This window comes from Panulirus ornatus, chromosome 63 (genome assembly GCF_036320965.1).
Source record: "Panulirus ornatus isolate Po-2019 chromosome 63, ASM3632096v1, whole genome shotgun sequence".
In the NCBI taxonomy this organism is placed as follows: domain Eukaryota; kingdom Metazoa; phylum Arthropoda; class Malacostraca; order Decapoda; family Palinuridae; genus Panulirus; species Panulirus ornatus.
The window spans coordinates 3,287,768-3,314,072 of record NC_092286.1 but is presented as its reverse complement, the minus strand read 5'-3'; positions in this window follow the sequence as shown (position 1 = coordinate 3,314,072).

The following is a 26,305-nucleotide window of genomic DNA, read 5'->3' as shown; positions in this document are numbered from 1 at the left end:
TATATATATATATATATATATATATATATAGAGAGAGAGAGAGAGAGAGAGAGAGAGAGATGAGAAAGAGATCATTCCCGTCTCTCACAACCCATGACAACAATACGTCATCAACATCATTACCTTAGGTAACCAATACGTGCAGCAGACGCCCATGCTACGCCGCCCATACAACTCTGAAATCCCTATTTTCCACGGGTTGCGCCCTTTTTATACAGCTTAACGCAGGTTGACAGGTGGAGCCTGGGGGGGATTGAGACGCTCTTCGAACAGGGGAAGCAAATATGATGAGGTTATATTAGTCAGAAGATATTGAGTGATTACTAGTGTATATATAGTATATATATAGTATATATATATATATATATATATATATATATATATATATATATATATATATATATATATATGTGATCATTATCATCATTGTTATCATTATTATCATCATGATACTTGATCACCGTTTCCCGCGCCAGGAAACAGAGGAAAAAAAAGATCCATCCACTCATATACACATATGTATACATACACGCTCATACACGTACACATACATACATATACTCGTACATATCAACATATGCACATATACATACACAGCCATATACACATATACACATGTACATAGTCAATGTTGCTTGCCTTCATCCATTTCTGACGTCACCACGCCCCACAGGAAACAGCATCGCCACGTCGGCGAGGTAGCGCCAGGAAAACAGACGAAGGACTTCCCATCCACTCATATATTCATAGATCATAAACACTCGTCTATAAGTCTACCTCATATATAGGTCGACCTAAGTTTTTCAGGGCAATGGAACAACAAATTTGAGTAATAGATCACCATATTATGGCATACAAAACTCATTCCAGAAAATCCTTATTAAATGTTCCTCTGCGTCCTGTAACCTGAGGGTCGCTGAGCATGAATCACTGAATGCTGAAGACAAATTGTTTATCATCTATTATCACTGCACGTCACACTGACACGTTGGCAGTTTCAGCCAAATATTGTATATTTCCATTCAAGTATTTATTCAAGTCAATCAGGATAGAATATCATCATAATGATTTTTTTTTCTTACTTAGAATCGTTCTGCTACTTCTTCTCTCCCTCATTTAACTCAGACTTGGACAGGATATCTCAATGGGTTAGATGAGATCTGGTTAAGTTCAATGCCTCCAAAACACAGTTTCTACCCATCTATCTATGGAAAATTCCTCACAACTTTCCTCTTTTCTTCGACGGTTTTATAATTCCGCGTATTGACTCAAGAACATACCTGGTATTTCTGTAACATCCTCTCTTTCTTGGAAGCCCCACAGTACGGAAATAGCTAAGTCTGCCTATAAGGAACTGAGAGCCCTGTGGAGATGTCCAAATTTCTTTTTCCTCCGAACAATTGCCCGGTCTGTACGAAGGATTGATTCGTTCTTGTGCAGAGTTGTGCCCTCTCATCTGGGGTGGTTGCAGCTCTGCTTCCTCTTGACAGAAGTCGTCGAAGCGCAGGACAGGTTTAGGCTGGAGGAATGTGCAGCGGGAAGGTTGTTGCTGTTGTTGTTGTTGTTGTTGTTGTTGAATCGAGAGGCGATGCGTCCCAAGGGGTTGTGGCTTGTTATTAACTCCGAGGAAAGTGGGATCTAGAGGTGAGCAAGGATTACTCTCGTGAGACTTGTTAGTATGTAGGAGGTGGAGAAGGAGGAAGTGGCGGAGGAAGAGGAGGAGGAGCAGGAGGAGGAGGAGCAGGAGGAAAGTCATTCAATACATCGATGTCTAAAGAAGAAACGACTACATTCGAGAGAAAAAAATGTCTATGTATCTGCAACCATAACTCATGTGTTTCCCAGCTGTCAACATCGACATAGAGGAGTGGTCCAGCAGTTGCTCGCCCTCCCTCCTGTGCTCTGTACACACCGTCTCACCTGCTGGACGGTCCTGGCGTCGTCAGAAGGCCGCTGCCGCCGTGGTGGTGGAGCGCATCTTCCTCATTCTGCAGCAGGTTGAAGGATGGCGCTGTGTGTGTGGTGTGAGGATGTACGTGGGTGGGAGTACACGTATGCTTACAATTATCTAAACCTCCAGCCGTAAGTTGGGCGTGGAGCTGCATTAAACCACTTACCTGAGTGTGCTCATTACCACACCTGAACGCACTCAACAACACACCTCTCTGTTTGGTCATTGGCGGCTTCCCAGACCTCAAGCTGACCTCTGATTGGCGGCTGGGGGAACCGACACTTAACCATCAGTCACAGAATTCGAATCCCACCACCGGATGTTCGAGGGCAAGAAAGTGCAACGATAGACGAAGCTCCTGACCAGGTGGAAAATCTGCGGCTTCATGCTACCCTCTCATCTCCAGACCTAGCCACTAAGGGCTATATGTCGATGCTTTAAGCCTTATATACTAGACTCAGGAGATGCTTGTGGTGCGGCATCCTCTTGTCCCCCAGGCCTTGAGAAGTGGGGAAACGTGGAATAATCCGGAATGACAAGGACAAAATTGTGTCGATGTGGAGTAATGTGGGTAAATGTGGAAGGCGCTGGGTTGGCTGATGTGGAACAACATGGACCAACGTGGAACTCCGTGGGATAACGCGCCTTGAACACTTCTCGCTCCACATCAATTGATAAAAGTTGTTTGAAGTGTTAAGGGTTTGATGACAGAGGGCGGGAAAGGCGTGGCTTATATGCCTCGATGTATTTTTCTTTGGTTTTTAACATGAAGTTGCAGTTAGTGGCTATAACTCTTGATGATACATTGGCCTGTGTTCTTCACGTCAGGACGCAACCCTTTACATTATCTTTCGTCTGGGCTGCCGTCATGGTCTGTCATGACACTGAGTTATACGTCTCATGACAATATTTTATTTACTGGGTTTAAACTATCAGGCTATTGTCCGTAGCTTTACGCTCAGCTATATATATATATATATATATATATATATATATATATATATATATATATATATATATATATATATATATATATATATATATATATATATACTGCTAGTATACATTCTGCATATATAGCTAATAAAGTCATTCTCTTTTCTTTTCTTATCTTTATAAGTTATCCACTCCAAGTCTTGAGTGTACTCGGATTTTCATGTATCTGGTTGTTTCTTATGAAGAAACTTAATCGTTCACTACAGAAGAGATAGTCTTTGAGTCTTGGTGTGAACACTTAATGGTTGTAACATATAACTGGAAAGCTACTAACATGTACTATTCTATACTGCATTGATACTGTGAACGAAAGATTTCATATTAGTATATATAATTTCCTTTTAGAGATCAAAGACAACTGTCAAAATATTCTTTGATTCGTATTTGAAAAAAGTATATTTCTAACTTGTCGTGACTGAAGGTATGAACAGTTTATCTACTTTATTTTAGTAACCTTTATATATATATATATATATTGTGTATCCCTTCCGATCACCATCAGGGCTCTGCAGCGACTCCTGTGGAGAGGGCTGAGTGTTTTCGAAAGGTTCCATTAGAAAATGATATTATCTAGTTAATCATCATACGTCTGGCTGTGCAGTTGCAGGCCCGTCGGCCGCCAAATGGCTTGGTGCCAGGCATCTAGTTTGGGGTTGCCAGTTCCGCGGTTTTTCCGCGAAACTGGGTTAGTTTTAGAGCGGAGCCACAGGAAAAATGTTCAGGTCCCGAGTTGTGCTTTATTAATCTATTTTTCTTCCTATTCTGTTAGTCTGAATGGAAGCTACTAAGTTTTTGGATCACTCTCACTGTGTACAGAAAAGTTTTGAAAATGTTTATCTTCGGTGCCGAATTGTCTAATTGACTTATTGGTCGTACGTTTTGCTAGATTATATAAGGTAATTGTGAAAGTTATACCATTAGTGTAGCGCACATATGATAGGCATGCAGAGCTGGGAAGGGGAGCTGGTATGTCTCCCTGTGTATAGTAAAAGGATCTTGAAGCTTATGATATGCACAAAAACCTGGATGAATATATTTTTCCTTAATGACAGCAAGACCTGGATGGTTAAGTCGTTAGAGTTAGTTACACATGTCGATAGTAGGTCTCTTCATAGCCCCAGAGAAATGATTGCAGCAGAACTCTGTTTAACTTGAATATGAGGAATAAGTCAGTCGAGATAACCTAAGAATTTTAACTTAGAATCTTATCTTGAGCCATGGGTAGAGCAACAGAATCTATGAGTCTATAGATACACTACTTACCCCTGTACTCAACTCCTTAATGTATTACCTTTACAGCGGCATACATAGAGGATCAAAACCTGCTGAGTTTCAGGAATAAGTATTGGAAAGCAATAAGTGTCATGACGCAAAAATTCTAATCATAAAGGTTCGAATGATTATGGTTTCTAGTATTTGGTTTCAGGTAGTAAAATATAAGGGTTCCATGCTTAGCCACCAGATATAAAAGTGTCATACATAGGCTCTACATATTGATATTCCAGATACAGCCTCCAGGGATCAATATATTAAGTATAAAGGTTCTATCAGTAGGTTCCAGATTTCACATGCATGGGCTCCAGATTTGGGTTCCACATGTTGATATTCCAGTTATATAGGTTCCAGATACTGAGATATAAGATTTAAAGGCAACACTTGTCAATTCCTTTATGTAGAGCGTCTACACAGTAAACATACATACACTTGTTTCATACATCACCGACGTAATTTTTCTAAGTCAAAATCATCTGCTTGTGACTTCTGATTTTGAAACTTCGAAATATTAGCTTTAGAATTTCAGTGTATAAAAGATATGAATCAAAACTTTTACACGTTGTGATTCTCCCCATTTGAACTATTGCATATGTAAAAAGTCTATATATCAGGGCCAAATTTTGAAGAATTCGATTGCGTATGCAAAAAGTTCATATCTCCCTGTGTGACACACAAAATATGCTTTTTAGGAAGTTCTATTCGTAGGTTTTTAAGGATAGATAGACAGATATAAGTAGTTCAGGTTTAAACAACATGAAGTCCTGGATGACAAGGACATTGTGCTAAATATCAAGAACAAGAAAAAGATATGATAACACATGTATACACACCCGTCATACACATGTATACACACCCGTCATATGCATGTATAGGCACATCATAGAATAATATGATAAACCGCAAACCCTCTCTTAAACACACACACACACACACACACACACACACACAGAAAACTCTCACATACTCGAGAAAAAGGAAAAAGAATAACCCTTTCTACTCATTCTCTCCATCACCAGCAGACAGACCCACAACCCTAACATCCCATCTCCTCCTACACCACACACACAGCCACACACACACACAGCCACACACACACACAGCCACACACACACACACACACACACACATACAGAGTTAGCAGAGCGGTGTAATGTTGCTGTACAGTTTGATACGGAAATACCCCCGGCTCCTGTACCGGGTCCCACCTTGCTTCCTGTGTCCGTATATCACCTGTGTGTGTCAGTCTCCACCGCCACCGTAGCCTATAGCTGTGTGTGCGTATTACCAGTAATGCGTATCATGGAAGTGTATGCGCGTAAGTGATGCGTATGTTTGCATCTGTCTGTATCTTACTGTACTCTTAATATCATGTGTGTGTATTGTGTCTGTGTCCTTTTAATCTTGTGTATGTGTACTGTGACTTTACTCCTACGTATGTATACACGTCCACATCAATCTACGTCAGGGAACCATTTTTCGACCAACCCCAAGGGGAGGGTGAACACCTGGGGTGGGTGTAGGCCGACTACCGTGTGCAGGACTCGAACCTATGTGGATCCCCACCTGGGCGGGCACACGCTAACTCATGGTCAGTAACGCTAACCAGTTGACCACGGCGGTCCACTCCTGGTCTCTGTGTCTGTAATGGTTCCCCGAGATCTGTCTCTCACTGACAAGAGCCCATACCAGGCCTAGTATTGACACACACACGCACACACACACACACACACACACACACACACACACACACACACACACACACACACACACACACACACAACTCGAAGCTTTGCATCGCTCATACATTTTCTTATTCATTTCCTTAAGCTTCTCTTGAACTATGTCCTCTCCAGTGTCCTCAGACAAACCCTTACGAAGACCTCCATCTGCTAAAACCCGTCCCTCCAGCCGACGATCACACGAACAGACCCACAGTGTGCCACGGATCACACGAACAGACCCACAGTGTGCCACAGATCACGCGAACAGACCCACAGTGTGCCACAGATCACGCGAACAGACCCACAGTGTGCCACAGATCACACGAACAGACCCACAGTGTGCCACAGATCACGCGAACAGACCCACAGTGTGCCACAGATCACGTGATCAACATATCCTCGGTGTACGACAGAATCAGGTGAAGTGGTTTGTTGTGTCACTTGTATCACAAGTGGATGTGACACTCTTGATAACCTATGAATAAGACTCGGCTTCGTCAAGTTTTTGAGATGATAATGTACAGTTGATGGTGTGGATGACGAACTGCTGGATAATATATCCATAATTCCATGTTATCAAGATATATCAAACTTGAACATTTTGCGTCCATTTCCAATCGTGCATAACGAATGACTGACTTCCCTGTATGTTACTAGTGCCGCGATGGATTTCAGTTTCTCTTTGTACTCGGTTTCAGATGTTCATTAATCTGTAGCAGTAATGAATGAAAAATGAAGACAGGAAGGTGAGATTGATGATATAAACAGACAGGATCAAATTGCATATCAAAGCGCAAAAAGATCTAGAATTACGGAGAAGTGTTGTCTGGCTTCTCAAATATCCAGTTGCTCAACATTGCGTTTTACAACTCTGCAGTTCATGGTACTTTTCCCCGTCACCACTGAGACTGCCTTGATCCGTCGTGTGTATCTAAAGTTCATTATGGTTCTCAAACCCCTGAGACCAGGTGAACTGTTCCCAGGCTACAGCAGACCAGTCTTCATAACTCACTATTATTCATCAACTGCGCTTCTTATTGGTCGTTAAAAAGATCTCATCTCTCTCCAAAGAACACACACACACACACACACACACACACACACACACACATATATATATATATATATATATATATATATATATATATATATATATATATATATATATATATATATATTCTGTCCGTTCTCATCGGTCAGATAACAAACAAGTGTTGGGTAATACGTCACTGTGTTCAAGTAATGTCTCCTGCTCATGATAACATTATCCCACCCAAGATGACCTATGACCCTTCTCTTACACCATCCACACCAACTGTTATCTTGAGAATAAAATGTTACTGTGTAGGTGGGGGTGGGTCAGGTGTGGGGGAACAGAGGCATTATGTTTTACCGTTGAATATCACAAAGTATTCAGTTTAGTTTTATGACCAATTGGTGGATACACTAGGTATTTTGTCATATTGACTGTGAATATCCATATACACAGTATATATCATGCAAACTCATAATCGCCATGTCACTTACCTCACCATGGAGTGTTGTAAGCTCGTGAGTCACGTGAGACGTCAGATCGTAATCTCAATCTTCATTCATCATTATTCACTGATTCACTTCGTACTTCTGTCCTTTGCTTGTCTCTCCTTCCATTCATACGGAACGTACAAGATTTTGTTCTTCTAACTTCATACTCACAAGCAACAAGTACAGTCCTTCACCTCCCTCCTTTCCCCAGGACTTACAGTATGTCGGGAGCAGCCACCAGCCACACACAATGACGAATACATTGTCAATAGGAAAGCAATGTCGACCTGGATACCTTAACACTGTCCACGAAGACAGAAGCACCGTCACGAGGCACTTGCAGACAACACACTTAAAAAAGTGATCTTCTCAAGGATCATTTATAAGGTAAATAGGGACTTAAGAACACTTAAGTATAGATTAATGACATGAACACAGTACAGCATCAGACAAATAATTACAAACAAGGATCTTACCAAGGATACAGACATGAATTGAGGAACGTAATTCTTACAGTGAAAAAAACATTGAATGAAGAGGTATGAGAGAGGCAGGCAGGTGGAACAGGGACTTTCGTAGTACAGTTGACAAGCGCAGCCACAAACAGTCCGGTGTAACACGTCTCCCTTACTTCGGATCCAAATCCTTCTACTGTATTGTTTCGGTCACTCGGAAAACTGCCGAAGGATCATAAATAATGAATGATCAGAAAGGTTTTAGGTTCGTGTTACAGAAGTAGTAGACGATCAGAATGTATATGGGATGATGGTGTTCGATCAACATGAGATCAGAATATCTTTGTGGGATCTTGGCCTTTAAAAGCTGAACAGGATATGTTTGTGGGGTCGAGGCCTCTGACTGCTCGAAAATCAGAATGTATGTGGAATAGATGCCTTTAAGGAGTAAACGATTAGTATATATCTATGGGATTTTGGTCTTTACTTTCGAGATGAACAATGAGAATGTTTATTGGATCTTGAATGCAAAATAAGAGATCATCAGAATTTGTTTATGGATACACAACCATCACCACAACCAGCCTGTGTGTAGGAGAACCTCCAACACAACGATGCTTCAGTGGCCGTCTGAGGCCAGACAGTTACTTCCGGTGGTACTTAGCGTCCGCGAACTTGTATTTCCTGAACGTTAACACATATTTTTGTGTTGTAACGAGGAGCAGCCATGGTTGACGGGGTTATTGGCGAGGAACTGGCGATGTGTGGGTTGATACGCTCGCTGCGTTAAGTATTTATATCTGCACATTTCATACGTGTGATTTTACGGATGAGACTGAGTTTGTTTTACGGTGAGTTTTATGTCCGGTGTTCATACAAGACCTAAATACCTTCATTACTCTAGCCTCACCCATGTGGGACCTGCCAACACGCAAACTATATATATATATATATATATATATATATATATATATATATATATATATATATATATATATATATGTATATATATATATATATATATATATATATATATAATTTTTATTATCATACTTTGTCGCCGTCTCCCGCGTTAGCGCGAAGCGCAAGGAAACAGACGAAAGAATGGCCAAACCCACCCACATACACATGTATTTACATGACATAAATGCTCATATATATATATATATATATATATATATATATATATATATATATATATATATATATATATATATATATATATATATATGACCTAACTGATTTTCATTTAAATAAGAGGCAAGTCATTTTCTGGCTTGAATTACATTTAAGACATTTGTGATAACCAAATACTATACTGGAGAGGGAAGTGATGAAGCAGACATCAAGGTAATGGGTCTGATTTTGCTTTTTTGATTTCCTTGCATTTATCTGGAGGTAATCTGATTATGTTATAACACTGTCGTTAATGTATATTTTGAGTAATATTCACTATGTTGATGAAGATGTTCAGTACTCCAGTATGTGTGTTTCAAGGATCACGAGGGTTTACGTGGTATACGTTTATATGATGTTCACCTGACCACCACTCGTTGCACATTACCGCTCTGGTCAGGTTTGTGTACAGTGTTCAACAAGTTAATCTTCATAACACAACTCTGGCTGAAAACTTAAGTCGATGTTGTGAGTGGGTTATAGCTATGAGGAGAAGAAGGTTCTGTGATACACAGACATGTACAACCATAAGCACAAACAGAGTTGTAATCTGGTCAACACAGTGGTGTAGGATCGTTTGATCAACATACTTATGGTCATGTTTTTCCTGTTTTCTCAAGTTTTCTGTTAAGGAAAGCTTCTACAGAGAGCTGCCGTCTACAAGGTGGTTGTTGTTAACATAGTTACTGTTTCCATGGTCGGTATTCAAGTATCCCTCAGCGATCGCTAGCGTCACGTCTCTCAAGCTCTATATAAACACAAAAACGAATATAACGTAATAGTCGCTCGTGGGTTCGGTGGAGCATAGCATCATTACCACACTAATCTCTCTACATCCTTCTAAATCACACAAAAATTCCTCTCTATTTCAGTACCAATTTGTCTACGAGGGAAGAGTTCCACGGTCGTCCGTGCACGAACGATGTAGACGAATACATTCGTTCAGAACTGCCGGAAAATATAATGCAATTTTTTTTTTTTCTGTAGATCCGTTAATGGCTCCAGCTCCACCCTGCAGGTATGGGTCATTACGTGGTAAGGGTTAACCGTTAAACCTGAGGCTTATCTAAGCAACATTAAACCCACACGGAAACCCGCGAGGTATAAACCACCTCGCCTTTAAACCACCAAACCGCTATTAACTATCTTAACAAGCAACTACCCATTTTGCCCCCTCCCCTGTCATAAGCGAGTGGTAAAGGGTAGTTAGGGCTCGTCAAATTAATTAAGTCGCCCTAATTAGCAGTTGGTTGGCGGAAACGACTATTAGGAGCGCGTTAAGACCCGGACTTTATGTGGGAGAGTTTGTGTGAATTTACTGCCGTCCACGTAAACTGTAATTGCACACACGAACAAATTTTCCAGGAGGGATTGTGAGGCTTGCACATGTTTACGTGCGACGTTGTGGCCCGCTGGACGGAAATAGATCTTGTGCTATTTTAGGGGACGATTGTGTATCTTGGTCAAACTCTACTGATAATGATAATCATAGCAGAAATAACACACACACACACACACACACACACACACACACACAGACACACACATACACAGATATAATGCTCAAGTAAGAGAGAGAGAGAGAGAGAGAGAGAGAGAGAGAGAGAGAGAGAGAGAGAGAGAGAGAGAGAGAGAGAGAGAGAATCTACGAATCAACACATAAGGGGTAAAGTCTCATTTCTACAACTCACAATGGAGTGTTGTGCCCTGACACAGACCTCAACACACTGCTTGGGGGCAAGACAGAGTTCACTTGTACCTCATCAAGAATGTTCTCAAGTTTTCAGTAACTTAAGAATCATTCATGTCCTGTAAAGATGTAATTTTCTCTTTACGTTGTGTCAACTTAATGGAACGTGATAAATCAACTCTCTACAAGGAGTACTCTGATGGTGGAGGGTGGGAGGCTGCAGGAAGACGTGCAACATTTGACTCGCAAGTCTGAGTTAGGTGTTGTAGGAACGTAGTTCTTACTTACAGTGGAGTAAGGCATGGTTATAGTCTTGCAAAAAATGGGTTACAGGTATGTTGAAAGTGGTATTAGGGGTTTAAAGTAACTGTAGGCTTGTTTCAAGTGTCTACAAGTCAGTAGAAAGGGACTGCAATCTTGTGATAAGCTCATATAACAGTACAAGCCTGTGAAACTATTTCTAGCTATTTAAGAATAGATTATTGGTTTACTAGAGGTGGCTATATGTCTGTACATAAGGTTGTGAGCTTGTAAGTGTAATGTCGTATGTTAGCGGCACTTGTGGATATTCAAGTAGTTGTGGGCTTGTTTGAGGCACTTGTAATATTGTCAAAAACAAGTACGAGAGGAGTGAATGAGCCCACACTTGCTTGTTGACATGTGAGTACTTTGAATTGAACGAATAGGTTGATCTTTTCTTGCCAACTTGATGGTAGAGAGAAACGCGGGAGACAGCGACAAAGCAAAAAAAAAAAAAAAAAAATACATATATATATATATATATATATATATATATATATATATATATATATATATATATATATATATATATATATATTTTTTTTTTTTTTTTTTTTTTATACTTTGTCGCTGTCTCCCGCGTTTGCGAGGTATATATATATATATATATATATATATATATATATATATATATATATATATATATATATATGGAGGTCGGGAGTGCGTATGATGTGGGGTACAGAAGTCCCGACAGTGTGGTGTGGATGCGAGGCAGGGGCTGTAGGTAGGACTGTGCTGAGGTTGGTGGACGTGGAGGGGGTCAGGTGCCTGTGTTTGGTGTGAGGTGGTTTGGAGTGAGTCATGGAAGGATAAGAGAGATATGTGGTAATGAAAAGCGTGTGTCTGAGAGAGCAGAAGAGGATGTGTTGAAATGGTTTGGATACACGTAGAGAATGAGTGAGGAACGATTGATAAAGAGGATATATGTGTCAGAGGTGGAGGGAACAAGAAGAAGCGGGAAACCAAATTGGAGGTGGAGGGATGGGATGAAAGTGATTTTGAGCGATCGGGTCCTGAACGTGTAGGAGCGTGAAAAGCGTGCACAGGGTAGAGTGAATTGGAACGATGTGGTATACAGGGGTCGAAGTGTCATCAGTGAAGTGAACCAGGGTATGTAAAGCGTCCTTGGTAAACCATGTAAAGGTCTATGGGGCCTGGTTGTTGATGGGAGCTACAGTTTCGGTACATTACACATGACAGCTCGGATGTGGAAATGAGGAAATGCGGTCTTTCTTCATTTGTTCCTAACGCTACCTCATTGACACTGGAAACGGCGATCAAGTGTGTGTGTGTGTGTGTGTGTGTGTGTGTGTGTGTGTGTGTGTGTGTGTGTGTATGTGTGTGTGTATAGTATATATATATATATATATATATATATATATATATATATATATATATATATATATATATATATGTGTGTGTGTGTGTGTGTGTGTGTGTGTGTGTGTGTGTGTGTGTGTGTGTGTGTGAAATGTTTCTCGTTATTTACAGCTACGTTTGTACATATTCATGTATTTATTTTTTTTTCAGTAATCACGATTTTTTTTGCATGATTCCGGGAGTTCGTACGAGAGATAAGTACATAATCTTCTCACGTCAGATGTACAAGAGACAGTACATATAATTACCGTCAACATGTTGCCTGGCACAAGTTGTATATATATGAAGATTCACCCAAAACCCGGTGTTTATGTCTGGGTCTCCAAGCAAGAAAGCCTTATTCTTAATGGAAATTATCTTGCTACAAATAATATCTCATTACTCGTGGGGGAGAGAAAAAACAGCAACTGGCAACTGTAATGATAGGGTATAAATAAGCCTCCCGCGTCCCATTTATTGTCCATATGATGGACGAGCGCCGTGCGAGGCGCACGTATGAGCTGGCTTTATGTGACACTTGAGCAGATATATGTGACGGCCATGAAGACTTGGCAACTTACATCCTTGAGCCACATTAGCTGCATTATAACCCCCCTGAGCACGACGGTACGATCCTTGAGCACGTCGGTACGATCCTTGAGCACGTCGGTACGACCCTTCAGCACGATGGTACGACCCTTGAGCACGACGGTACGATCCTTGAGCGCGATGTGCGACCTTTGAGCACGACGGTACGATCCTTGAGCGCGATGTGCGACCTTTGAGTACGACGGTACGATCCTTGAGCGCGACGGTACGATCCTTGAGCACGACGGTACGACCCTAGAGCACAACGGTATGATCCTTGGTTAATGGCCTGGCCTTTGACCTGACCCACATGAGTCAGTCAGATTCATAACTTAGGCTCCAGCGGTCGTAACGTCGTGTTCAGAAATCATTCTCTTTTGCTCAAGGATCGTACCTTTGTGCTCAAGGGTCGTACCGTCGTGCTCAAGGGTCGTACCGTCGTGCTCAAGGATCGTACCGTCGTGCTCAAGGGTCGTACCGTCGTGCTCAAGGGTCGTACCGTCGTGCTCAAGCGTTGTACATGTTTCAACATGCGCTTCGCTGTGATACAGTGGGCTCATATAAGTAGGGACGTAAAGATCATTATTCATGTTTGTTTGTAGGAAATGTGACGTGAAGAAGATGAGTGATTCACTGGTCTGGTAAAGTGAAGTGGCGGCGGTTCGAACCATTTCACTTCTCATCAGGTTTCATGGTGTGTGTGTGTGTGTGTGTGTGTGTGTGTGTGTGTGTGTGTGTGTGTGTGTGTGTGTATTGGATCACCCCCGATACTGATTCTCGTCTTTGCTGCAGACTAAGATTGAAAGATCTCCATATATTCAACTGAACTGATGAACATATAAACAAACCCGCTGGTCGAGGTTCGATTTTAGTTCCGGGCAGTTGGCTCACTTGTGAACCAGTCGAACCTCTCAGAATTATTGTACGATGTTGTAGAGAGTCTAGAGTCGTATGTGTCAAAATGTTGTAGAGTCTAGAGTCGTATGTGTCAAAATGTTGTAGAGTCTAGAGTCGTATATGTCAAAATGTTGTAGAGTCTAGAGTCGTATATGTCAAAATGTTGTAGAGTCTAGAGTCGTATGTGTCAAAATGTTGTGGAGTCTAGAGTCGTATGTGTCAAAGTTCGGGATAATAATTGTGGCCCATGAAGTGCTTCACTTCTAATGTAACTGTTTCATGTGTTTCGTTATGTGTCACAACCTTTAGTACGATGATGTAATTCACATTAGAGCGGACAGCTGAGACGTAATCTCCACGTGTCTTTCAACGTATATTCGCTGGAATGGCGAGGAAAAAAATGCAATAATTCATGGTAGTGATACGGGATAAGCGTTGCCAGATGACGCACTGAGCCTGGCTATGTAAACACACATTCTGTGGCGCTCCTGAACACACGTGGGAATTGTGATCTGAAATGTTTACTCGTTACATCAAAGTAATGTTCTTTTGTTCTCTTCATGGTTGGTTAGCTTTTTGTTGCTGGACTTCATAGCAGATGGAAATACATACTTCAATTGATCTTCTTTTGTACACACACACACACACACACACACACACACACACACACACAAACACATACACTGCCTGAAAACAAAATAAACTATTTAAACAGATGGACAGAGACAGTGAGAGAGCAACCTTACCTCCGGGTCCTCACGTGGTAACTCCAGCCGTGCACTGTGTACTTACCCTCAAGACACGGCAGTACGATCCTTGCATAGGATGACCTATCCGTTGACCTAACTTTTCAGTGCTACGTCCAAGGCCAGGCCACCATACTCAAGGGTCGTGCCTTTGTGGTTAAGGGTCGTACATACCGTCGTTGTCAAAGGTCAGGCTGTCGTACTCGTCGGGTTAACCAAGTGCCATTTGCAAATCAAGTACCAAATTAGAAGTAGTTGTGGAACATTGTTACGTGTGACCCACCATGATATATACCATCATAGGGTCAGTGATGAAGGTGTAGTCAGCACAGCAGGTGCCCCTCTCATCCTCTGCTCACCTTCCTATGGTGGAGTCAGAAGTGAAATTAATGTTGACTGGAGCAGAGCAACTCGGTCAGTCGCTGATGCTGTGAGGATAGAATACTCGTCCTTACTATCCTAGTTGTTGGATAGTTTCTACAACTTATACTTTCCAGTATTACCCTGTCTGTATCACCCTGCGCACGACCACACCCCCTCCTCCCCCGTCGTCAGAGTGGCTCCTCCCTACGTAACAGAACGCTGAGTTCTTCGAGGTCTAACTTTCACGGGTCCTGAGGATGTTCCTCCCGGCTCACACTTCACTCGACTCCGCCTTCAGGAGGACAAGATTTATGTCGAACTGTGACACTCCGACGGACGGCCGCCGCTCTCCCCTGCATTCCCCGGAGTTTCGGTAGCTGAGCGAGAGAGAGAGAGAGAGAGAGAGAGAGAGAGAGAGAGAGAGAGAGAGAGTGAGAGAGAGAGAGAGAGAGAGAGAGAGAGAGAGAGAGAGAGAGAGAGAGAGAGAGAGAGAGAGTGCTTATCCACGACGAGATTCGGCCAACGTGACTGGTCTAGCGCGTAGCGTTCGCCACAGTTCCCCCCTGGTACATAACGTCCCAACATGTAATATGCACACGACATTATATCAGGAAACATCAAACCAGTAGGTGAGGGGCGGACGTCACCGTAGCAGACGGGTGCTGTACACTGGTACCGTCTTCCAGGAGGCTACGTGGGACGGGATAGTTCTGTCTATAGAAGAGTAAGTCTGCTATCACAGGTTTCTCCGTCACCCATTGCTCTGTCGGAAGTGTGGTAGTAATGACCTATAAAAAGATGCGGTTCATGTTGAATGCTTCGTTTTATCAATTCACCTTCGAGTAAACGAATCATTTCAGTGAAGCAGCGTTGTAGGAGCGTCTCATTTTCCCTGCCAAGGTTAACCTTCTGTATTCAGTATATCACTGTATGGAAGACTTCGTCAGTGTGTTAAGCGGGGGAATCCTGCGGAGTGAACGCTGTTACGAATAGTTTCAAAGCATCGGCCCTCTTCTCGTAGCGTGACTAATGGATCATAGGCGAAGCACTCTCAAACGTGAGGTACAATTTCGTGCTTACAGTGTTGCCACGTGAGAGAGAGAGAGAGAGAGAGAGAGAGAGAGAGAGAGAGAGAGAGAGAGAGAGAGAGAGAGAGAGAGAGAGAGAGAGAGAGAGTTTACGGGTACTCTCATCGTTTGACATTATTTGTGAAGCATTTCGACCAAACGGCACAAGTCTGTTCAACTTCTATGAAATCAAATTTGTTTTCCTCGAAGCAATCATTTCTCCAGAACGACAAAACCAAAACGCATCCCAGTATGTACTCTATATGTAAGTGAATGTTACGCAAACATAGTTACGACATTGTAAGTGTCCTCAGTGGTGAAATCATCAGTTAAGCATCTGATTTTATCTTTGAAATAAATCGTAAATATAAAAGAATCCACGACTTTGATCAAGCTGATACAAAGACTAATGATATAGGGTAAACGCATGTGATGCTGGTTTGCCTGTAACAGTATACTGGCCAGAACGGGAGGTCTTGTGTACATAGGAGAACACGTAAGAGCCAAATAACAAAAGACGTAATGGTCTATAACGACGTTATCTGCTGGAGGATAGCATATGGGAAAGCTAGATAACAGATGACCTGGCGGTGTATAGCGAGGTTAGCTAGATAACAGACGACCTGGCGGTGTATAGCGAGGATAGCTAGATAACAGACGACCTGGCGGTGTATAGCGAGGTTAGCGACAGCGGAACAGGAATACTTCATCAAATTTGTCTACTGTGTAAAGATGGAGACCTGGCATCAAGCAAATCTCCTCCCGACCCACCACTCTAGATGGAGACACGTTAGTCAAGTATGTCTCCTCCCGACCCATCACTGTAGATGGAGACAGAATACTACAGCAGAAGGCTCCTCGTCATCCACCAGCCCCTCTGGTACATCAGCTAGCAGACAGATGGCTATGAAGGAACACTATGTTCTGTAGAGAACAAACATTTCCTCACCTTTTGCACCGTCCGCCAGCCAGGTACACAGTCAGTGCCTGTCAGTCGCCAGCCTCCCAATCAATCTTCCCGCTCGTTCCTGTCCTCTTACTCTCTCCTCTACAGCCTTCGCCAGTGTCTTCTCTAGTGAGCTCCTGGTGGCCCACATCCACCTCAGTCTAGTATGCCTGCTGGACATCTTCCATCAGGGGTCAAGTTCAGATACTTTGCGGCATAACTCGTGCCTTCCATTCAATGTACATGATCATACCACCTCAGCTTGTTATCTCTGATTACGTTTCATATAGTCACAATATTCAAATTCTCTCTAGTCTTGATGGAACAAGTTGTATGACACCATAACTTGTCCTTATTAATGTTTTCGTTCACAGTTTTCATGTCTGTCTGTGTGTCTCTCTAATGCGGTGAGCGCTACTCGAGACCTCTGCTTCATGGGAAAATCTCTTGTCTTGTACTGGTAGGTAGCCAGGTATACTCTCTCTCTCTCTCTCTCTCTCTCTCTCTCTCTCTCTCTCTCTCTCTCTCTCTCTCTCTCTCTCCCTCGTATATAATCTTCCATCACAGCTCTCCCAGCGGCCATCCGGGACCTAACCGACAATACGTCGCTAAATCACGTATGCTAATCGCCGGTGACCAGGTGAGCGACAGGTACGGTAGCGAAATTGAGTGTCGTAGTGACCAGCAGGGAGGGAGGGAGGGTGAGGATTGTCCCAGGCCTGGGTAGGTGAGTGGGAAGGAGACAAGCAACACATGGTCGCCACCCAAGATATATGGAGCTGTATATTTTACACTTCCTACTGCCGGATGGCTGATCCCCCGTGATACTGTATGCAAATTAGGAAGGCTGGGAAAGCGATGGTGACGGGAGCAGGAAGTTCTCCTTATTTCAAAAAGATAACCGGGGAAAGTTGAGATTTGTATGTTATACTTGCAAATGATAGTGACGGACATTATCATAGTTACACACACACACACACACACACACACACACACACACACACACACACACTCGCACACGTGATACTGTGGCTAGCGTTACTGACCCATAGTCGGCATAGGTCAGACTCGCGTAAGTTCAAATCTTGGGAGCGGGTGTCGGCCCACACTCAACCTAGGCGTCAATTCCCACCTCTGAGCTGATCGATAAATGGATACTTGGTTTAGGCTATTTGTGTGTGTGTGTGTGTGTGTGTCTGTGTGTGTGTGTGTGTGTGTGTGTGTGTGTGTGTGTGTGTTCGTGCCAGTGTTTACCATGGTGGTCTGGGGCTATAAACCCCGGGGCCTGAGAGAGACGCTGCTTCCCACGGTGCGAGCGTCCCTGGCCTCCTGCAGGGGACGTGCCTGGCTCCTGGTAGCGCCTCACGTGGCATATGCCCCAGCGTTAGCACGTCCTCGCGGCGTGACGTGTGTGACGGGTGACGTGGGAGTGACAGATGACGTGGGTGTGACAAGTGACGTGGGAGTGACGGGTGACGTGGGAGTGACAGGTTTAGTTGCTGATAGAACGACGAATCTGCTGATGGTTTGGCATCGAATGTTGTTCATGATTGATGACATATACCGAACAGCTGACGGATTACTGCATAGCTAATGTATAGATCTGATGGATTACAGATGATGATTTACAGCGAAGGTATAAAGGTTGGAATTCGATTGTTCGCTGTATAGTCACTTCTCTTGTTGCTGCCACTGAGGAACCACACGAGCGCAAGGACTGGCCACTACCTGGCCCAGCCTCCAGGAACAGTGGCCACTACCTGGCCCAGCCTCCAGGAACAGTGGCCACTACCTGGCCCAGCCTCCAGGAACAGTGGCCACTGCTTGACCTCGACTGTACACAGCGACAGTGGCTGTCGACAGGCTGGGAAGGGGGCACTTAAGATAGACAACTAGGAGACTAACTAAATCTTGTAAACTCACACAATCTCTCACACTCACACTCATATATATATATATATATATATATATATATATATATATATATATATATATATATATATATATATATATATATATTTTTTTTTTTTTTTTTTTCTTCTCATACTATTCGCCATTTCCCGCGGTAGCGAGGTAGCGTTTAGAACAGAGTACTGGGCCTTTGAGGGAATATCCTCACTTGGCCCTCTTCTCTGTTCCTTCTTTTGGAAAATTAAAAAAAAAAAACGAGAGGGGAGGATTTCCAGCCCCCCGCTCCCTTCCCTTTTAGTCGCCTTCTACGACACGCAGGGAATACGTGGGAAGTATTCTTTCTCCGCTATCCCCAGGGAAAATATATATATATATATATATATATATATATATATATATATATATATATATATATATATATATATATATATATATATATATATATATATATATATATATATATATGTGTGTGTTTGGTGAACAACTTAACAAGAAGAGCATCAAGGCGTTCTGGGTGAAACCTTGGGGTTTTATAAATTCCCTGGGGTTAGGGGAGAAAGAATACTTCCCACGTATTCCCTGCGTGTTGTAGAAGGCGACTAAAAGGGAAGGGAGCGGGGGGCTGGAAATCCTCCCCTCTCGTTTTTTTTTTTTTTTTTTTTTTTAATTTTCCAAAAGAAGGAACAGAGAAGAGGTCCAGGTGAGGATATTCCCTCAAAGGCCCAGTCCTCTGTTCTTAACGCTACCTCGCTATCGCGGGAAATAGCGAATAGTATGAATATATATATATATATATATATATATATATATATATATATATATATATATATATATATATATATATATGTATATATTGATTTCATGTTGGTCTTGGGCGGTTGGTGGGTAGTGAGTGTGCGTGCGGCCAATATATGAGAGATAGTCACCCAGCGGTAGGCCGCAGCCTTCCCCGTCCACCGGGGTTCCCCCGCTCCTCATCCTTCACAAAGTTGCAACTTTACGATCCTTGCAAACCTCAGGACCGAGACCAATCCTGAGGGTTATTGTTACTTCGTGTCACAGACTGTGTGACCACGAGCAAGTGCCTCGGGTCTCAGCCAGGCTCCTGACTACCTTGTCGTGAGGTCAACAGGTCTTGCCAGGGAGGAGTTTTGAAAGACGTTTTATTTCTTGAATTAAACCAACACTCAAGAAAGAGTCTGGGTTTATAAATTTCTTGACAGACATGTCTTAACTTTGGTTACAATACAAAGTACTGACTGAATGATCTATTTGTACTTTGTTAGAATAAGATTGTATAATTGGTTCGTTTGAGCTTCGTGTAGCGTTAAGTCATGTTTCATTTAGTTCCTTCTCTCAACAATACGAGCTAAACAGGAGTGATAATTGCATGAACTGATGATTATAATAATGTTTATCGTTCAGTTAATAAGCTTCGGATGTCTTTTTGGTGTCAAGTAATTCACATTTCTCATGTAATTTCGTAGACAAAATACTTGTGGACGCTCGCTTCGGAGACTGGTCGAAGCTGTACCGAGTCCTCTGGTTCTACCAGTCGAAAGGGGAGGTTCAGTACAGCCTCGACCAGAGGTGTACCAACACTTCTGACTGTGGCTGTACATACATAGCTGATCATCCGAGGATCTTGAGAAGGAAGCCATGCAATATGTACAATGGAAGCTTTATGAACCTGATTCTGTTTGCAAGTCTCGTTTTGCTTTCACTGTACAAATACAGATTTGTAGAGGACACATTGCAGAGCATCTATGATAAGTGTTGATTATAGTTGATTGCATATGATGAAGAACACGTGATCATATGTAAACTGGTAGAACATATACATCTGAAAATGTCCATGTGGAATAACCATGTTTTTACGTCATAATGATTTACAAGCGTATTGACCAATAGTAATTCATAGAAAGCTAGTGATCAGTCGTCTACACGGATAATAGAAGAAAATAAAGAAATAGATAAAAATCAGTGGTGATGTCCAAGAATGATTCACCAAATCTGCAAGAAAATAATCTTTAAAAACTGTCCGCTGACACCATTCCTAGAGTAAGTAAAACACTAAAATTTCTGGCAACTCTTTACTCTAAGTTACCGTCCTTAAAGCGTGTACAGAAAACCTCAGGCCAGACAACCCCACCACTCTCTGTAAATGTCCTCGACAGGTCCTTTAAAAGTCCTTAGAACCTTAGATGAGGGAATGACTGGTCGTCCTGGGCTTGCTTAGGGTAGATCCTACAGCCATTAAACTCCTACTTACCCACCTCGACTCGCTTGAGCAATTCTAGTAAGAATGATTACTGGACTTTCAACCCTTGTATACCTCGATCCGGCCGTGGGGAACATGATTGTAGATATCTGTTCCATGTTTAGGTTTCACATATGTTATGTATTGTTGACACATGTGATATGTATTGTTGACACATGTCCGTTTGAAAGACATTGTGGTTGTTGATGTTTGTATCGTTGTAAATATTGTCTGGATCATTCATTATGAAACAGTCGATTTTTTTTTTCGGAAATGAAACAATTACAAGAGCTTTTGTTTGGCAAAATATTTTCATTATAAGTTCTGCTTAGCTTGGATATAGGAGTCGATAACGAAGAACTTATCGAAGAACTACGTGAATGAAGCTGCGTAGATTTAGATTCAATTAAAATCACTGAACATAACAACAGTGAAAATTTTTTCGTTAGATATTTCAGATGAAAGTTCGGTTTTCCTCAGTTCTCTCCTCTTCTTCGTTTTCATCCGCCCTCGTTACAATTACTGTCTCATTTACATCTCATTATCTATTTCTTTTGTATCATTCTTGGGCACTTCCCATCCTTTATTGTCACACTGTCACGTGTCCCATCCTGGGTCAGTCTTATATGTTGCTTTCCTTCTTTCCATTCAATCAACACCATTTCTTCTGCTACTTATATTCCAATATGTTTTCCTTTATTCTCTACCTCCCTCCCTCCTTCCCTGCAGCCACGTGAGTGGTGGGAGTGCTTGGGTATATGGTGTCTGGGAGATGTGGCCAGCGGAACCAATCCCAATTATAAGGTTCAAAACAAGAGAGGATAGTAGACCGTGAGTACACCAAGGGGCACTAACAGGGGACACCAACAGGGGACACCAACAGGTGACATCATGGGTACACCAGGGGACGCTGGTAGACGATACCAGGGGTACACCAAGGGGAGCCGGCAGAGGTAAACCAGGGGTACACCAAGGGGAGCCGGCAGAGGTAAACCAGGGGTACACCAGGGTTATACCAGCAGCGGCGAGAAGCGTTTCCGAAGAAGGAGGACACGTCGAAAGCAAACGAGATGAGGGCAGCAACGACCTGGCTGATGACAATGTGTCAAGAGGCGAACCATAGAGGGAGGGAGAGAGGGAGGTAGGTAGGGAGAGAGGGAGGCAGGGAGCGGGAGAGGTACGTAGGAGAGACAGGCACGTCGTCATATGCTATTTGATAGTCCAGATCCACCCAAACTTCTCTTTTGTTTACATCAGGACTGACTCACTCATAAGAATCCAGGAGGTTTGTTACTCCTGACCTTCCTTGGGATCCACCTTGTCTCTCGCTTGTGTAATTTCTTCTTTGCTTTCTGTTTATCTTTTCCAGTAACTTACAGACCACACTGACCAGAGAGACCTATCAGTAGTTCAGTGCGACTTCCACGACAGGCACGACATCTGTCCTCTTCCATTATTTTAGCTCATTCTCATCCTCTGCTGACGTCTTGACCAACCTTCCCCGATGCCTCTCCAACGTATCTATACTCTCATACTTTCAGCACATATGGAGAAGCTTCATTAGGACCCTGAGTCTTGCGTGGGTCAATTCCTTTAGCAGTCTGTTCTTGTCTTCTCTAGATATCTCAGTGCTTTTCAAGACCTCCCTGCCATTCCAGCTCAGTGGTGTTGTGGCTATACCGTCTTCCACCGTAAAACACTTTTGAACTTGTTACTCAGCTCCTCACATGTCCTGTACAACACCTCCATCTTGACCCATGTTCCAGAATCTATTTCTACGTGTCTCTGTTCCTCCTTCAATATCCTGATCTACTCATTCCTTACTCTCGTGTACCTTCCACATGCTATGTTTCCTCAAATTGACGTCCCTAAATTGTTTAGCTTTTTTACATCTGTTGGTAATTACATGTCTCTCTCTCTCTCTCTCTCTCTCTCTCTCTCTCTCTCTCTCTCTCTCTCTCTCTCTCTCTCTCTCTCTCTCTCTCTCTGTCCGTCTGTCTGTCAGTCTGTCCGTCTGTCTGTCTGTCTGTCTGTCTGTCCGTCTGTCTGTCTGTCTGTCTGTCTGTCTGTCTGTCTCTCTCTCTCTCTCTCTCTCTCTCTCTCTCTCTCTCTCTCTCTCTCTCTCTCTCTCTCTCTCTCTCTCTCTCTCTCTCTCTCTCTCTCTCTCTCTCTTTTAACCTTCGCTCTGTATTTGAAGTTCAAGGTTCGTACTCCTTCACTGTAAACTCACAGCTTTTCATAACAGTGGCCTGTATCATGGTTACTGAACCCCTATTTTCCAATTTGCTCTTATAGACATTCTTTAGTTCTTTATAGTTTACATCCTTATTTGGTTTTATCTCCATTATTCTTATACACTCATTCACCTCCCCCCCCCTCCACACACGTGTGTGTGTGTGTGTGTGTGTGTGTGTGTGTCTGTGTGTGTGTGTGTGTGTGTGTGTGTGTGTGTGTGTGTGTGAGTGTGAGTATGCAAATGTTTGGAACAAATTTACAAATTCTAAAGTTCAACATTTTCCTTATCTCCCTGAGCTTCTGCATTCCACATGTGCTCCTCCCCTACACCCTCCCTCATTTTCACTCCCTCACTGGCCTCTCCCAGGCCAACCCTCACCTCTCCCACCCCTCACCTCCCCTACAGGTCTTACACACGCTGTCGCCTACCACCGCTGCTATGCAAATCCACCATGAAGACGTTAGTGCTAAAATTAAAGGCATGTGGAGCGGTCGACTCCTCTTCCCACCGTGTGACGGCTCCTTCGGTGTTTGTCTTGGCCCTTCTCCTTGGCCAGGCCTTGGCCACATCCGATTTCTCCCGGCGCTTATCTGGCCAGGGATTATCGTCTCCAAGATCTTTCCGGCTTTCTCCAGACGTGCCTGGTCTGGTCAACCCCAGGTTAGGCACCCCTTGTCCTTCCCTAGGCCGGGTCTTGCTTCATCTGGCAGCCCTTGTTGCCCCCTCCCTTGGCCGGGTCTTGCTCCATCTGGCAGCCCTTTTTGGCCCTCCCTTGGCCGGATCGGCCATGGTGGTCTGTAGCACAACCATACCAGGCTCTCTTTGGCCCACTCACATCTGGCCCAGTCTTCCCTGGCCGGGTCTGATCTGGCACTTCTTTCTTTCCGGCCCGGCCCGGTCTGCAGGCTCTACCACCTGAGAGAGAGAGAGAGAGAGAGAGAGAGAGAGAGAGAGAGAGAGAGAGAGAGAGAGAGAGAGAGAGAGAGAGAGAGAGAGAGATTAAGAGGAAAAGAATGAGAATTAGAATGACTGAGTGAATGAGATGAGAGAGAGAGAATGTGAGAGAGCATAAGAGAAAGAAAAAAGATAGAATGAGAAAACACCATACCACACGACACCACATCTCGCCACACCAGACCACACCCTACCACACGACACCGCACCAGACCACACCAGACCACACCGTACCGCACCGCACCACAGTACAGACGGTCGCCCGCTACCATCCCTTCACGGGCCTGCCGCCACGAACGTCCCAACTTGCCACCATGACCCGTAATGTCCTGCTGGCTCAGGCCATACATCATCCTCCGAAATTTTGATGAATCGTGAGCCCGAGGGCCAGGTAGGCTGATGAACACCTGTAGTCTCGTCCATGATGGGTTCTCCTCCCCTGACGCTCTCCAGATCCTGCCAGCCTCACTCTCGCCTCTTGTCCCGCCTCTAACATAACAATTTCGTCCTCACACATGCGTATTATTCGAGATTTTCCAATTTTTTGTCCAACCCGTTCGTGTCAAACAGAGTCCTACGCAGCACTCAAGTCTTCCTACACTCTGGAGGGGACACATTCTCCTCCTCACGTGAGCCGCTGTTGATCCAGTGTTTGAGGACCTTCCTGCTGACGTCCAGTGTGTGAGGACCTTCCTGCTGACGTCCAGTGTGTGAGGACCTTCCTGCTGACGTCCGGCTGGACGAAGTCTAACTTGACTGTGATTTATGTGTTTGGGGAACATACTGAAACGACGCTGAGGCATGAACTTATTAACTTAGAGATTATGTAATAATTTAAAGGTTATTATCCATCTTGAAGTGTATTTGTTGTCCATTGGTGTCATTAACATCGTCTTAACTCTGGCTTCCAGCTCATGAAATTGCTTGACCGTTCAGAACGCGTCCCTCTCGCCGATCTGTGTTCTACTCCATCTTGACAATTTCTTCTGCTGGACTGTGTGAACGCGACCGTCTCACTCTCTTTGTTCGTTTCCGTGTTAGAGATTCATTGTTATAGAGAAATATCTATCAAAAAATTCATAACCACTAACAACACGTCCCTGATCTTTAATGTCATAATCAATGTATCACACCTGTTCATTGGCACAGACTTCTGATCGTAAGCAGTCATCGCCGTTGTGGTTTAATAACTCGTATGGAAATAAATACTAAGCTTGGTTTAACGATGATATAACTTTGTTTTGATTCAATATTACAACAGAAGAATCTCTGAACCCGCAAAAATAAGTACATATAGAGAATGCATATTACACAAATACTACACGTAGAAATACTACACGTATAAAGTATATGGAAAGATGTAGATAAAAAAGAAATGCAAGAAACAAAATATAAAATGATATGGAAATACACAACATTTGGCCCAATACTTTGGTCTGCTCACACACATCAAGATATGAATATACACAATAAGATGGTAGTATATATGGCGAGGTAGTAGTTTATACATAATGATGTTAATATATACTTCTACACGACAGTCATACTTCAAGACTTTAGTATACATATCAGGACTCTGGTATACACATTGAGAGGTTGTATACACTTCACGACGTTAGTATACACCTCAGCATATTAATATACACATAAAAAGTAATCCAATTCATAAATTTCACATTGACTCTCGTCAATTTCGACTATGATTCAAACTTCATTGATGAAAATAAATGTTTCGTGATATCTAATAATGTAAAATAATCAACTGACATATTTCCAACGAGGTAAGATCAGAACAAGAGATGTGACACGAGATGTGGAAATACATTCCAGTATTTATATACTTCCCACGTATTCCCTGCGTGTCGTAGAAGGCGACTTAAAGGGGAG